Raw genomic sequence first — 13,764 nt, forward strand, 5'->3', positions numbered from 1 at the left:
ACCCTAGATGTGTCAACACTATATAAGGATCCTATTCTCCACCAAAATTGACACACTAAGGAAACAAGAGGGCTAGGCCGATTTCAAGAAGTGTGTATTCTCTCAAAAGTCTTTCCAAGAGCATTTGGTGTTGTGTGAAGCATTTGAGGCATCACACTTGGGGTTCTAGGCTCACAAGGTTTCAAGGAACATAAGCAACAACAAGGTAAGTTATTCTATCTATCATTCAAGTTAAAAATTGTTCCCCATGTATGCTAGATAGGAATATAGCCTTGGAATTCAACTTTTCATGATAATTAGACAAACATAAATCCAAGGTTATTAGGGTTGCATGTACACTTAGGAAGTGTTAGAATGCTCAAAACCCATAAGTGGTATCAGAGCCTAGGCTTGTTTGTTTGTTATTTGTGCTAAAAATTTGAAGAAAGTTGAAAAACTTGTTGTCTGACTCGTGGACTCGTCGAGTCCATGGGGGGACTCGTCGATTTCACTTGTATCTTCAACCTACTCATCGAGTAGGTTTATGCACTCGACGAGTAGGGTCGACAGAGTGCAGATTTTCGACTTTAGTTGCTGGAAAAGGATTAGAAACATTACCCTAAACTATTTTGGTACTTGAAAACTTGTTTTAGATGGTGTAATGTCTTTGCTAATTCATTTACAACAACTAGTTATCAAAATTACAAAGTTTTAAGTGTACTTTTGATTTATGAATGTGTTCATATTCATGTTCTGGTTCTTATGATGTTTTAGATGATCATAGGAATTATTTGTAACCTATGTGGTAGATTAATTCTTGATCCTAATGTGTTTTAACGGAGTCCATAACTTGTCCTCAAGTTATGGAAAACCAAGAGTCACACATGAATAAAACCATTAAAAGAACACAAGAGTTAGAAAAATGAAGAGTCTTCAACCCTTATACTTATATTATTATAATTTAACGGAGTCCATAACTTGCCCTCAAGTTTTGGAACAAGTAAAGTCTTATTAAAATTTTAGTTCCAACCCTTAGAATTTTAAAAGTTAAAATTCAACCCTTATACTTATATTATTATAATTTAATAATTATATATATATATATATATATATATATATATATATATATATATATATATATATATATATATATATATATATATATAAGAACAAAGTCGTCTTACCGCTAGTACGCCGTATTCACGAAGCCGGTCTATAAGGTGGGTATAAGGTTGTTGCCTATAAAATGGCAACTTAATGGGTATCCACTCTCACCACCGCTCGCTTGACTAGTGGGGGGTCATTAGCCGAACGGGTAAGACAAGGACTTATAAATTCTCATAAAAGTATGATGAATATTTTAAAGTAACTAAATGTTTATTAAATTCCCAATCTTAGTTACTTTAGGGAAAATGTGAATAAGGTGCTAATCCATGAAATTACACTTTACACTTTGTTTAAGTCGTTGGTGGAGCGTGTGTGGTTAACCGGCACACTAACTTGGACTTAACAAGGTAGGTAAAGGGTGACTTAAGGTTTATTATAGTATCGGTGGAGCGTGTGTGGTTTACCGGCACATTGATTGAGTGATAAACTTTAAGGGTACCAAGTGGTTTGCATGGTTACTTCACACCTCGTTTTGTGATCCTCGGTATCCCAGTCACAAAACTTGGAGGGCACACTCGAGATTGAAACATGCCTTTGAAAAGTTCATTGAATCTCAAAGAATCTAGGAATTTCTAAGAACCAATCAAAACCTAATATTTAATATTTTGGTTTTCGTTATGGAAATTGATGAATCGTCATTCACCTACCTTTCAAATATGTTATAGCTTGAATTACGGCATACCTCTTCTAAGTTATAATATATTGTGATTGGATCCTAGCCTTAATATTACATTTGGGTGTATTATTAAGGACTCTCTTAATATGTAAACTAATCTTGACCTCTTCCTTCAGATGACTTCAAACAATGCTGCTTCTGGCTCTAATCCTAATGGCTCCTTTACCCTTATGAACTTGTGTGGGAAAGTCACCTTTGATGTATACAACTTCAATGAGTGGATCAGAAACATCAGGATGATTACCCGCTACGAGGACAAAGAATGTGTTCTTGACAAGGAGCTTAAGGAGATTGATGAGACCACTGCAACCCCTCAGGAGATCGCTGACTTCCATGCACATGAAAGGGATGCTACGAAAGTAGCATGCATCATGATGGCCACAATGACAGCGTAACTCCAAAAGTCCTATGCCGATTTCTACCCTTATGAAATGCACCAAGATTTGATGGAAAGATACCATCAAAGTGCACGACAAGAGAGGTATGAAATCATCGGCTCCATGATAACAACCATGATGAAGGACGAGGATTCCGTCACAAGCCACATGTAGAAAATGCAAAGGTATGTGGAATGATTACTGAAGCTTAATGTGAACTTCCCTGAGGAGCTTGCAATAGATATAATTTTGCGCTCCCTACCATCGTGCTATGATCAATTCCGCATGACATATCACATGAATAAGGAAGAGGTCAGACTCAGAAAACTTCAGGGACTTCTCAAGACCGCAGAATCACGTCTTAAGGGAAAGTCGGTTGTTAACACTCCTACTCCAAACTCCACTCCGGTTTTGGCAATCGGGAAAAGTCGAGGGAAGAAGAGAAAGAGTTATTCGAAGGGTACCAAGGTTAGGACCCTTGAGGGATCTTCTTCAAGTGGAACCAAGAAAGGTTTCGTCACTCCTTCTTCTGACCCAAAAGAGGCTGAATGCTTCTATTACCGTGGAAAATCACATTGGAAGCGGAACTGCCCAAAATACCAGCAAGATGTGAAGGATGCGAAAGTTAAACCCAACCATGCAGGTATTTACACTATCATTTCTAATAACTCACCTCATTCTAAATCTTGGGTCCTTGATACCGGTTGTGGTATTCACATTTGTTGTGACTTGCAAGGACTAAGAAGAAGTGAGAATGTGGAGCAAGGAAGAATAAACTTAATCATGGGGAATAGGAAAGTTACACCTGTCACCAAGATTGGAGTTTATACTTTATCGCTAAGTAGTGGGTGAAATTTAGATTTGAATAAATGTTGTTATTCACCAGAAATGACAAGAAATATTATTTCCTTTCATGCATTGTACAAACAAGGTTTCACCTTTTCATTTGATAATGAAGTTGGTTCGATTAAAGCTTTCTTTAATAATGTTCTTTATTTTAAAGCATTACCTTGTGATGGTGTGTGTGAAGTTGTATCTGTTATAGATAACTTAGGAAATAATGTTTTGTGTATTGATTCTCTTAATAATAATAACTTGGATAAAGTATCATTATGGCATTTTCGTATTGGACATATAAGCAAGAAACGCATAGGCCAACTCCAAAAGGATGGAGTCTTGGAGTCGTTTGACTTAAAGTCAAATGATAGTTGCAAATCATGCTTACTTGAAAAAATGACAAAGTCACCCTTCACAGGCTCGTGTGAGAGGGGTGAAGGTTTGTTGGACGTTGTATACAAGGATGTGTGTGGACCATTCAAACATGCCACAAGGGATGATAATCGTTATTATTTGACTTTTACTGATGATTACAGTAGATATGGATATGTCTACTTAATCAAGCATAAGTCAGAGACTTTCGAAAGGTTTAAGGAATTTAAACAGGAAGACGAGAATCAATTGGGCAGGAACGTTAAGATGCTTCGATCCGATTGAGGTGGTGAGTATCTTAGTTCAGAGTTCCTCGACTATCTAAGGGAATGTGGGTTGTCTCACAATTGACACCTCCCAGGACACCGCAACTGAATGGTGTGGCTGAGAGGCGTAATCGAACCTTGTTCGCTACCAATCTCATTCTGGGGGTATGCCTTAGAGACTGCCGCCCACATCCTTAATCTAGTCCCTACAAAGAAAGTCGCCAAAACTCATCACGAGATGTGGACTGGTAAAGTACCCAAACTAGACCACATCAAGATTTGGGGTTGCGAGGCCTTCGTGAGACGTGAGACTCATGATAAGCTCGAACCTCGAAGAGAGAGGTGTATTTTCATCGGCTACCCGCAACAATCCTTTGGTTACCTCTTCTACAGACCTAGTGATAATGTGGTCTTTGTAGCAAGAAGAGGAGTCTTTCGAGAAAGGGAGTTTATAAGCCAAGGAGACAGTGGGAGGCAAATTGATCTTGAAGAAATTCAAGAGTCAAGTGGTGAAGGAACTTTAAACACTAGCCCTCAACTTGAGGAGGAAACTCCTATTGAGCCAATTGACAAATCTGTACCTCTGAGGCGTTCCACGAGAGTTATGAGTGCACCTGAGCATTACTATGGATTCCATATTACTGCAGAAGGTGAGACACTTATTACTAATGGGACACTAGTAAGTCAAGATGACCCTAACAGCTACGAGGAAGCCATGGCAGGCCCTGAGTCTGCTAAATGGAAAGAGGCTATGGATAGCGAGATACAATCCATGTATGACAATAAAGTTTGGAACTTGTTTGAGAATGTACCAGGTCGTAAGACAGTAGGGTGCAAATGGATCTTCAAGAAGAAGACCGACATGGATGGTAATGTACACACTTATAAGGATCGACTGGTCGCAAAGGGCTTCTCTCAAATTCCTGGAGTGGATTATGATGAGACCTTTTCTCTAATAGCCAAGATTAAGTCTATTAGGGTTATGTTAGCCATAGCCGCATTTCATGACTATGAAATTTGGCAAATGGATGTCAAAACCGCTTTCCTTAATGGAAAGTTAGCTGGAGATGTTTTAGATGAGGTAGCCAGAAGGTTTTGTCAGCAACGAGTACCCTAATACAGTGTGTAAGCTTGAGAAATCCATTTATGGATTAAATCAAACACCTCGCAGATGGAATCTTTGCTTTGATGAAAAGGTCAAGCAATTTGGCTTCTCTAGGAATGAAGATGAATCTTGTGTGTATGTCAAGGCTAGTGGGAGTATTGTTAGCATTTTGGTATTGTATGTGGATGACATACTACTTATAGGAAACGACATCCTAACCCTGTAGGAAGTAAAGTCCTAGCTTGGGAAGTGTTTTGCTATGAAGGACCTTGGTGAAGCTGCTTATATTGTAGGGATAAGGATCTTGAGAGATCGGAGTAAAAGACTAATTAGACTTAGTCAGAGTACCTACTTGGGTAAGTTGCTGAAGAGATTCAGCATGCAGGACTCCAAGAAAGGAGAGTTACCCATCCAGAGTAACGCCAGATTAAGTAAGACACAAAGCCCTAGCACTGAGGCTGAGATAGCAGAAATGAGTCGAATACCTTATGCTTCGGCTGTAGGATCGATCATGTATGCTATGACGTGTACTCGACCTGATATAGCCTTTGCCCTGAGCATGGTTAGCAGGTTTCAGGGGAACCCTGGCAAGGCACACTGGACTACGGTAAAGAATATCCTCAAGTACCTATGAAGGACTAAGGACTGGGTCCTTACCCTTGGTAGGAGTGATCACTTGAGAGTTGTAGGGTATAGTGATGCTAGCTTCCAGACTGATAGGGATAATTTCCGCTCTCAGTCGAGCTGGTTCTTTACCCTAAACGGAGGAGCAATTTCTTGGAAGAGTTCCAAGCAAGAGACAGTGGTTGATTCAACTTGTGAATCAGAGTATATTGCAGCAAGCGAGGCGGAAAAGGAGGCTATATGGCTAAAGAACTTCATCGGAGACCTTGGAGTTGTAGCATATATTAAATAGCCAATGGAAATTTTCTGTGATAGTGAAAGTGTTGTTGCCTTAGCTAAGGAACCAAGGGATCACGGGAGATCCAGGCACATCGACAGAAAATACCATTTTATTAGACATCGAATAGAAGAAGAACACCTCGTGGAAAAGAGGGTATAATCGGATGAGAACCCAACAGATCCCCTCACCAAGGGACTGACTCGGGTTAAGCATCTACAGCATGCTCGGAGCATAGGGCTTAAGGATGATATTAGATTTACTAGTTAGATAACCTCGAAATTTGTAAAGTGTAATTGACATTAGATGATGAATAAAAGGCGTTTTATTTATGAGTAAAGTGTTGCTATCCCTTGTCAATCGTTTACTATATTTCTTTTGCGTGTTTTAACTTCCAGAATAATTTTGTTTGGTATAACATATTATTCAAACCTCCACAGTCGGTCATATGTCGGAAGTAGGTATGAATCAAGACTGTCATGATTGGTTGCAGAGGTCTAAAGTGTTGGACAAGGCTACAACAATCATGAGTGCTCATAAGTTCTGAGCATTGGACTCAACCCACGCTCACTGGAATCACTTCATGGAATTCTATCTCGAGTGATCGTGAGACGGTAATCTCATATAAGTCTTCAAACCTAGAGATATGATTTGTTACTCACAAGTTGCTTATGCATTGATTGTACGAAAACGCATTGGTAACTCGATGTTATAAAACGTGCTTTTGTGTGTAATTCAATAAGTGGTAGAACAAACATATGAGTCGAAGTTTATCTGTTCCTTCTTGGATTAGAAACTGATATCTGGTCCCCTCGATGATTTTGTTTTGACCCATGTACCGGGCCCGTTCAGAACTAAGTTGATGTGTTCAATTAAGTTCTTTGTCAAACAAATCGGAAATCGAGAAACAAACTGTTGGACAATAAGTAAGACATTGTTCCATGTAATTGTCCGACTAATATCTAGAACAGGGGATTATATGATCACTTATCTTAAATGGCGTACCATCATCTTCTTAGTTTCGAGAAACCTTGAAAAGAGCTACGATTGCCGATCGGTTCGTGAAGTCATACTTGCAGTAATAGTTATTAGACTTATCCAAGTGGGAGACTGTTGGATAAGGTGTCTAAGTCCATAACTATTTTTCGTATGTACTTGACCCGACCCGGCATGGTCCATTTAGGTTGCATGGCACCATGCAATTGGATAGACTAAATGAGAGAAATAACATTTGGAGATTATTAATATATTATAAGTTCTAATATATTAATAATATTATTTGATTAGTTTGATCAAGAATTAATTTAGAATTAATTAGGTGATCAAAAGATAACTAATCAAATATATGGGTTGATTATGTAAATCATCCATATCTTGTATAGTGGGCTAAGAGGCTCCATGGATTATCAAGTTGGGTTCCACCCATAGGATGCTCCATGGGAGTTACAAATGCATGGGTCATGGAAATGAAGAGTCATGACACATTAGGGTTTACATGGTGTGACCTTAGATGTGTCAACACTATATAAGGATCCCATTCTCCACCAAAATTGACATACTAAGGAAACAAGAGGGATAGGCCGATTTCAAGAAGTGTGTATTCTCTCAAAAGTCTTTCCAAGAGCATTTGGTGTTGTGTGAAGCATTTGAGGCATCACACTTGGGGTGCTAGGCTCACAAGGTTTCAAGGAACATAAGGAATAACAAGGTAAGTTATTCTATCTATCATTCAAGTTAAAAAAATTTCCCCATATATGCTAGATAGGAATACAGCCTTGGAATTCAACTTTGCATGATAATTAGACAAGCATAGATCCAAGGTTATTAGGGTTGCATGAACACTTAGGAAGTATTAGAATGCTCAAAACCCATCAGTTGTGTGGCATCTTCCAGGTGTAGGTGCAGTGTTTCTGGTGGAAACCGTCTGTGGAGTAGACTGTTGATACGTCAATTAGTGATGGTTTGAACCCTAAGTGGGGAAGAACCGGGTATTTTATTGAGGGAACCAAAGATTTGTGCAAGAGCGGTTAGGGGTTGGATACAGAGACCTGCGACTCGAATTCATGAGACCAGGGACATTGGTGATCAAGGAGAGGTGCAGAGCGAGATAGTGCATCTGGTACGTGTCTGAGGAAGGATGAGTGTCTCCATAGCAGGTGGCCAATGGTCAGGAACCTAGTGGTGGTCAGGGTCGTTTCAAGTGGAAGACTTGTAATGATGGTATGGGTAGTTGAGAACTTCTGGGTCGAAGTATGGATTGTATATGCCCTTTTTGGGGTGGATAGAAGATTATCGAGCAGTCAACTCCCGGGTGGGTATGTGTAATCTTGCTTAGATTTTGAGCAGTAGGGGAAAGGATTTCGGAGAATCATTAGCGTGTTGTGAAGCGTTAGCGCTTTCTTTGTATTCCAATTGAGTGTTTGGATACACTGAAGTTGCGCATTGGGAAAAATGGAGAATTATTTATGGGGTTCAGAGGAAATGTATTGTTGTATCTGTATTGTGCTGGGAGTAGGAGATCAGTGGTTGAGGTAGGACATCGTGATGTTCTGTAATGGTGATCCGTGGTACCCGAGTATAATGTTCCGATTTCGGAGTTATTTAGAATCTTGAGTTTGAGACGACTAGTGGTGTATCATGTATCTACGGTTCCATTGGGATCCCTTCGGGTATCGACATCAAGAGGGATTAATTAAGGAAGTGGATCTCCGCAGAGGTAGGTATTTTGTTATAGCGGTTGCCGCCAGAGTCTGTGATGCATATGTGGGACAAGTGTGTGTAGCTATCTATGATAGTCTGCAGAGCCAAAGTTACTGGATGTAGTGTGATGTTGTGATGCTACGAAGAGTCGTAGTGCTCACAATTCAGAGAAAGTGAGTTGTGATACTACATGAAGCCGTAGTATTCACTAGTCAGAGGGTGTTGTGATACTATGGGGAGCCGTAGTATTCACTAGCCAGAGGGTGTTGTGATACTACGGGGAGCCGTAGTACTCACTGGTCAGAAGGTGTTGTGATACTACGGGGAGCCGTAGTACTCACTAGGCATCGAGAGGTTATCGTGATGTTGTGGAGAGCCATAGTACTCTCTAGACGGAAAGAGAGTTTGATGATGGAGTGTTCTCCACTCAGTGTATGATGCAGAAGAGTTTTAGGCTTGAGTAGCCCTAGTATTGAGTTTTTGGAGCCTGGTGGTTGAACCAGGGGCGAGACTAGGTCTCCGTCTCTGTCAGGGCTAAGTCGATTTTCGGTTGGATTGTAGTTTTCATTTGAGAATTTTGTGACTTGTGTATGACATGGGCCGAGATAGTTGATGCGAAGCACAAGTCAGTGGGAGCTCTTCTACGGAAAGGCTGACATAGTTGTATGTGAGGGAGGTGGTATCACGACGCGGAGTAATGATCTCGATTGTCTCAGATCGAGATGTACGTTTCACTTCCATATTCTGGAAGAAGTTCCATGAGGATTTGGGCACAAGGTTGCATTTTAATACCACCTACCACCCACAAACTGACGGGCATAGCGAGCGGACGATTCAGACGCTCAAGGACATGCTTCGGCATGTGTATTGGATTTCGGAGGAAGCTGGGATATGTACTTACCCTTGACTGAGTTTTCATATAACAACAGCCATCATTCAAGCATCAGTATGGCACCCTTTGAGCTATTGTATGGAAGGAGGTGTCGGACCCCTATTTGTTGGGGAGAGGTAGGGTAACGTGTGATGGGTAGTACTGAGATTCTGCTTCAGACGACCGAGTAGATTCAATAGGTCAGATAGAGGTTACTGATGGCCTAGAGCCGTCAGAAGAGTAATATGGATAGTCGACGATCAGAGCTTGAGTTCCAGGTCGGTGACTTCATGTGCCTGAAGGTATCTCCTTGGAAAGGAGTGTTTCGATTTAGGAAGAGAGCCAAGTTGGGGCCTTGGTATATTGGCCCTTTCAGGGTGACCGCCAGGGTGGGCAGGGTAGCGTACCGCTTGGAGCTACCTGCAGACTTGGGCCAGATTCATGACACCTTCCACGTATCGCAGCTGAGGAAGTGTATTGTCGACGAGTCAGCTATGGTACCATTAGAGGATATTCAGGTGAATGCGAGCCTGAACTATATTGAGAGACCGGTTCCGATTAGGGATCAGAAGATCAAGGTTCTGAGAAACAAGGAAGTGCCTCTGGTGCAGGTCCAGTAGCAGCATCGGAAAGGGTCCGAGTTGACTTCGCAGCCGGAGCGTGAGATGCGTGAGCAGTACCCAGAGCTATTTGCAGGTAAGTTATTTAATTATTATTTTTAGACATTTTGAGAGAGACTCGGTGAGTTGATGCTTAGACTCGCTGAGTAGAGTCGTGAATTTTCATCCGGGTTAATGACTGGACTCGGCAAGTCGACTAGTGGACTCAGCGAGTCCGTGCTGTTTAATGAAACCCTAATTTTCAGGGCTTGCGACCTATTTAATGGCCCTTATGGCTTTCATTTGCGGCTACCCATTGATAAAGAGAGACCCCAGAGTGTGTGAGTGTTTTTTAGAGGGAAAGGAAGCCATTATTGATCCTTGTGTGGGTGATTTTGCAAGAAGAAGGTGACTAAGTCAAGAGGAAGCTGAGGAAGGATCTAATCTGTGGATTTCAGAGCTTGAGGACTCCATCTTGAGGTAGATATTCGATCCTTCTTTAGTTTGGGGTGTTAATCCTTGAAAGTTAGGGTTTCTAGCCCATTTAGAGTATGATTGTTGGTGCATTTGGTCCATTCTTGTGTTGAGGTTTTGAAAATGGATCCAAAGAGGTCCAGAGGCCTTAAATCCTTGAACTTTATTCAGTGTTTTGGAGAGATATGAGTTTTAGATGGCATATTGAGGCCATTAATTCAAATAGAGCCATGGGGTCCTTGCATAGGCATCAAGATCGAAACTTTACGTGTTTTTATTACTTTAGGAGGCCAGATCTATGAGTTAGAGGAACGGATCTGACCTCAGGAGCTCATTTGAGCTCGAGCATGACAGGAGTTCGCCGAGTCCCAAGAACAGACTCGGTGAGTATGGTTAGGGTTTCTCGTAAGTGAATCAGTGAGTAACTGGTCGAGGTGGGGGAATGACTCGGTGAGTCAGAAGGGGGTAGAGGGTTAAAGGTGGAATTCTCCAAGTTCATAATTGAACTCGACGAGTTTAGGCAGGGTGGCCCCGCGATCCATGCCAGGTGTAACTCGTGGAGCAGGGGGTTGGATCGACATGTCATGAGAGGCTAAAGAGTTAGTGGACACGTGTAGTCTCGCCGAGTCACCCAAGTGCACTCGATGAGTGAGGTCAAAGTTTGACCATTGACTTTGTTGACTTTTAGGGATTGGTCAACAATGGGGTCTTTGAGTCAAGAGAGGGGTAAAATGGTCTTTTACCCATCTGAGGATGCTAAGAGAGGGTTGGGTCTAGTCTCGAGAGTTATATTTATGAGCGTATCTTAATTTATGTGATTAGGCAGATGCTAGACTATACTGCTACCGAGTCAGGGATTTATCGAGACATCTGTGACAGAGTTATTGTATGCTACTTGTGTGATGTGTTGCACTGCATTATTTCTATGAGATTTATGCCGTGGGTATATAAGAGTATATCAGAGTTGGAACTGGAAGGTTCACAAAGATAGGACGAGAGGGTCCACAGAGTTAGGGCCCAAGGGCCCACAGAGTTATAGCCTCGAGTGGCTAGTATGTGTTATGTGCGGTATTTTGGGGAAATCACTAAGCTTTGTGCTTACAGTGTTTTGTGTTATATGTTTCAGGTTTTTATCAGGATCACGGGACGACACCGGCTCGATTCTACACACCAGAAGAAATGTTGGTTTTGAGGATCCTGGTCTATTAATTAATTGAACAAAAGAGTCATGTATTGTAATTTAAAGAAAAAGGGAGATTTTTATGAAAAGTATTAAAGAGATAAACGGTTTTTAAATGAAAATTTTGTTTTAAAAATTTCGGTGTTACAGGCTGAGCTGATTTGGAGCTGTTATCGACTGCGAGCATCTGTTGGTGACCATTCAAGACCATAGTGGGGGAGTACTTATAGTATACGGCAAGGGTAGCCGATATGGGTCGACATTTTGCTCGGCTGCCAGAGCAAGACAGAGTCTATAGCAGGGATGGAGAGGGTTTGTACCCTATGTGATAGCTACACGAATTGCCGCCGAGAGGCCGAGTTCAGTCGATGAGGTCCTGATAGTGTATGAGTTCCTGGATGTTTTCCCTGAAGAGTTTTCGGGTGTGCCTCCGAAGAGGCAGATGGAGTTTCACTTTGATTCTTTTCCGGGAGCAGTGCCTATTGCCAAGGCACCCTATCGCCTTGCGCCACCAGAGGTGCAGGACTTATCCTCGCAGCTTCAGGAGTTGGTGTGGAAGGGATTCATTTGACCAAGTAGCTCACCACTGGGATCTCCGATCCATTTTGTCAAGAAAAAGGACAGAACACACCGGATGTGTATTGACTACCGGGAGTTGCACAAGTTAACGGTCAAGAACCTTTACCCACTACCAAGGATCGATGATCTGTTCGATCAATTGCAGGGAGCGTCTTGGTTTTCCAACATAGACTTGAGGTCAGGATATCATCAGACGAGGGTGCGTGAGGAGGATTTCCAAACACGACGTGTAGGATTCGTTATGGGCATTACAAGTTCGTGGTGATGCCTTTTGGGCTCACTAATGCACCAGCAGTATTCATGGGTCTCATGAATCGAGTATGTCGTCCAATGTTGGATCGATCGGTGAAAATGTTCATTGACGACATTCTAGTGTATTCAAGGTCCAGAGAGCAGCATAAGGAGCATCTGAGAATGATCCTCGGAGTATTGAGATCGGAGAAGCTTTATGTCGAATTCTCCAAGTGTGATTTCTGGTTACGAGAGGTCCAGTTCTTGGGGCACCTCATTAACCAGAATGGGATATTGGTTTGATCCGGCCAAGATTGAGCCTGTTATGCGTTGGGAGGTGCCGAAATCCCCCACCGTGATTAGGAGTTCTCTGGGATCGGCCAGCTAATACCGGAGATTTATCAGGTATTTCTTCAAGATTTTTGTTCCCCTCACCAGATTCACCCGGAAGTGTGTGGCTTTTAGTTGGGGTCAAGACTAGCAGACCTCATTTGAGACTCTTATCCAGAAGTTATGTGAAGCCCCAGTGTTAGCTCCTCTGGAGGGAATGGAGGATTTTGCGATGTATTGTGATGCGTCTATATCGGAGCTGGGTGTGGTGCTTATGCAGAGAGGCCACGTGATAACGTACGCATCGAGGCAGCTGAAGCCTCATGAGACAAGGTACCCCACCCACAATTTGGAGTTGGGGGTAGTGGTGTTCTCCCTCAAGATATGGCACCATTATTTGTATGGGTTTTGGTATACCATATACACGGACCACAAGAGTTTGAAGAATCTGATGTATCAGCCCAACCTAAATATGTGCCAGAGGAGATGTTTAGATGTGGTAAAGGATTATGATTGTGAGATCCTGTACCGCCCGGGCAAGGCTAATGTGGTAGCTGATGCTCTAAGCCACAGGAGGAAAAGTTCTCCGATTCGAGACATATGTATGAGGATGACGGTCATCACTCTGGTGTTGGATACCATTCGAGAGGCCCAGGCAGAGGCTATGAGACCAACGAACCACAAGTGGGAGTAGGTGATTAGGCAGGTATCCTAGTTTGTTACCGATAGTCGAGGGCTTATGACCTTCCATGCTCGCATTTGGGTGTCGTTGATGGGTGGGGCACGTAGCGTACTGATGGAGAAGGTGCACATATCGAAATTTTAGATCCATCCTAGGGCCACTAAGATGTACTTGGACATGAAGAGAGACTATTAGTGGCCCTGTATGAACAAGGATGTTGCGTGGGTTGTGGAGAGGTGCTTGAGCTGTCGCCGGGTTAAGGCCGAGCACCAGCATTCGCATGGCAAGTTGCAGCCACTAGAGGTTCCTAAGTGGAAGTCGGAACAAATTTCTATGGACTTCATCACCATATTGCCGAGGACCGCGAATGGTGTTGACTTAATTTGGGTGATTGTGGATCGTCTTACGAAGAGTTGTATGTAAGAGAGGTGATACCTT

The sequence above is a fragment of the Lactuca saligna genome, chromosome 3 (genome assembly GCF_052625555.1).
Source record: "Lactuca saligna cultivar CGN05327 chromosome 3, ASM5262555v1, whole genome shotgun sequence".
Taxonomy (NCBI): Eukaryota; Viridiplantae; Streptophyta; class Magnoliopsida; order Asterales; family Asteraceae; genus Lactuca; species Lactuca saligna.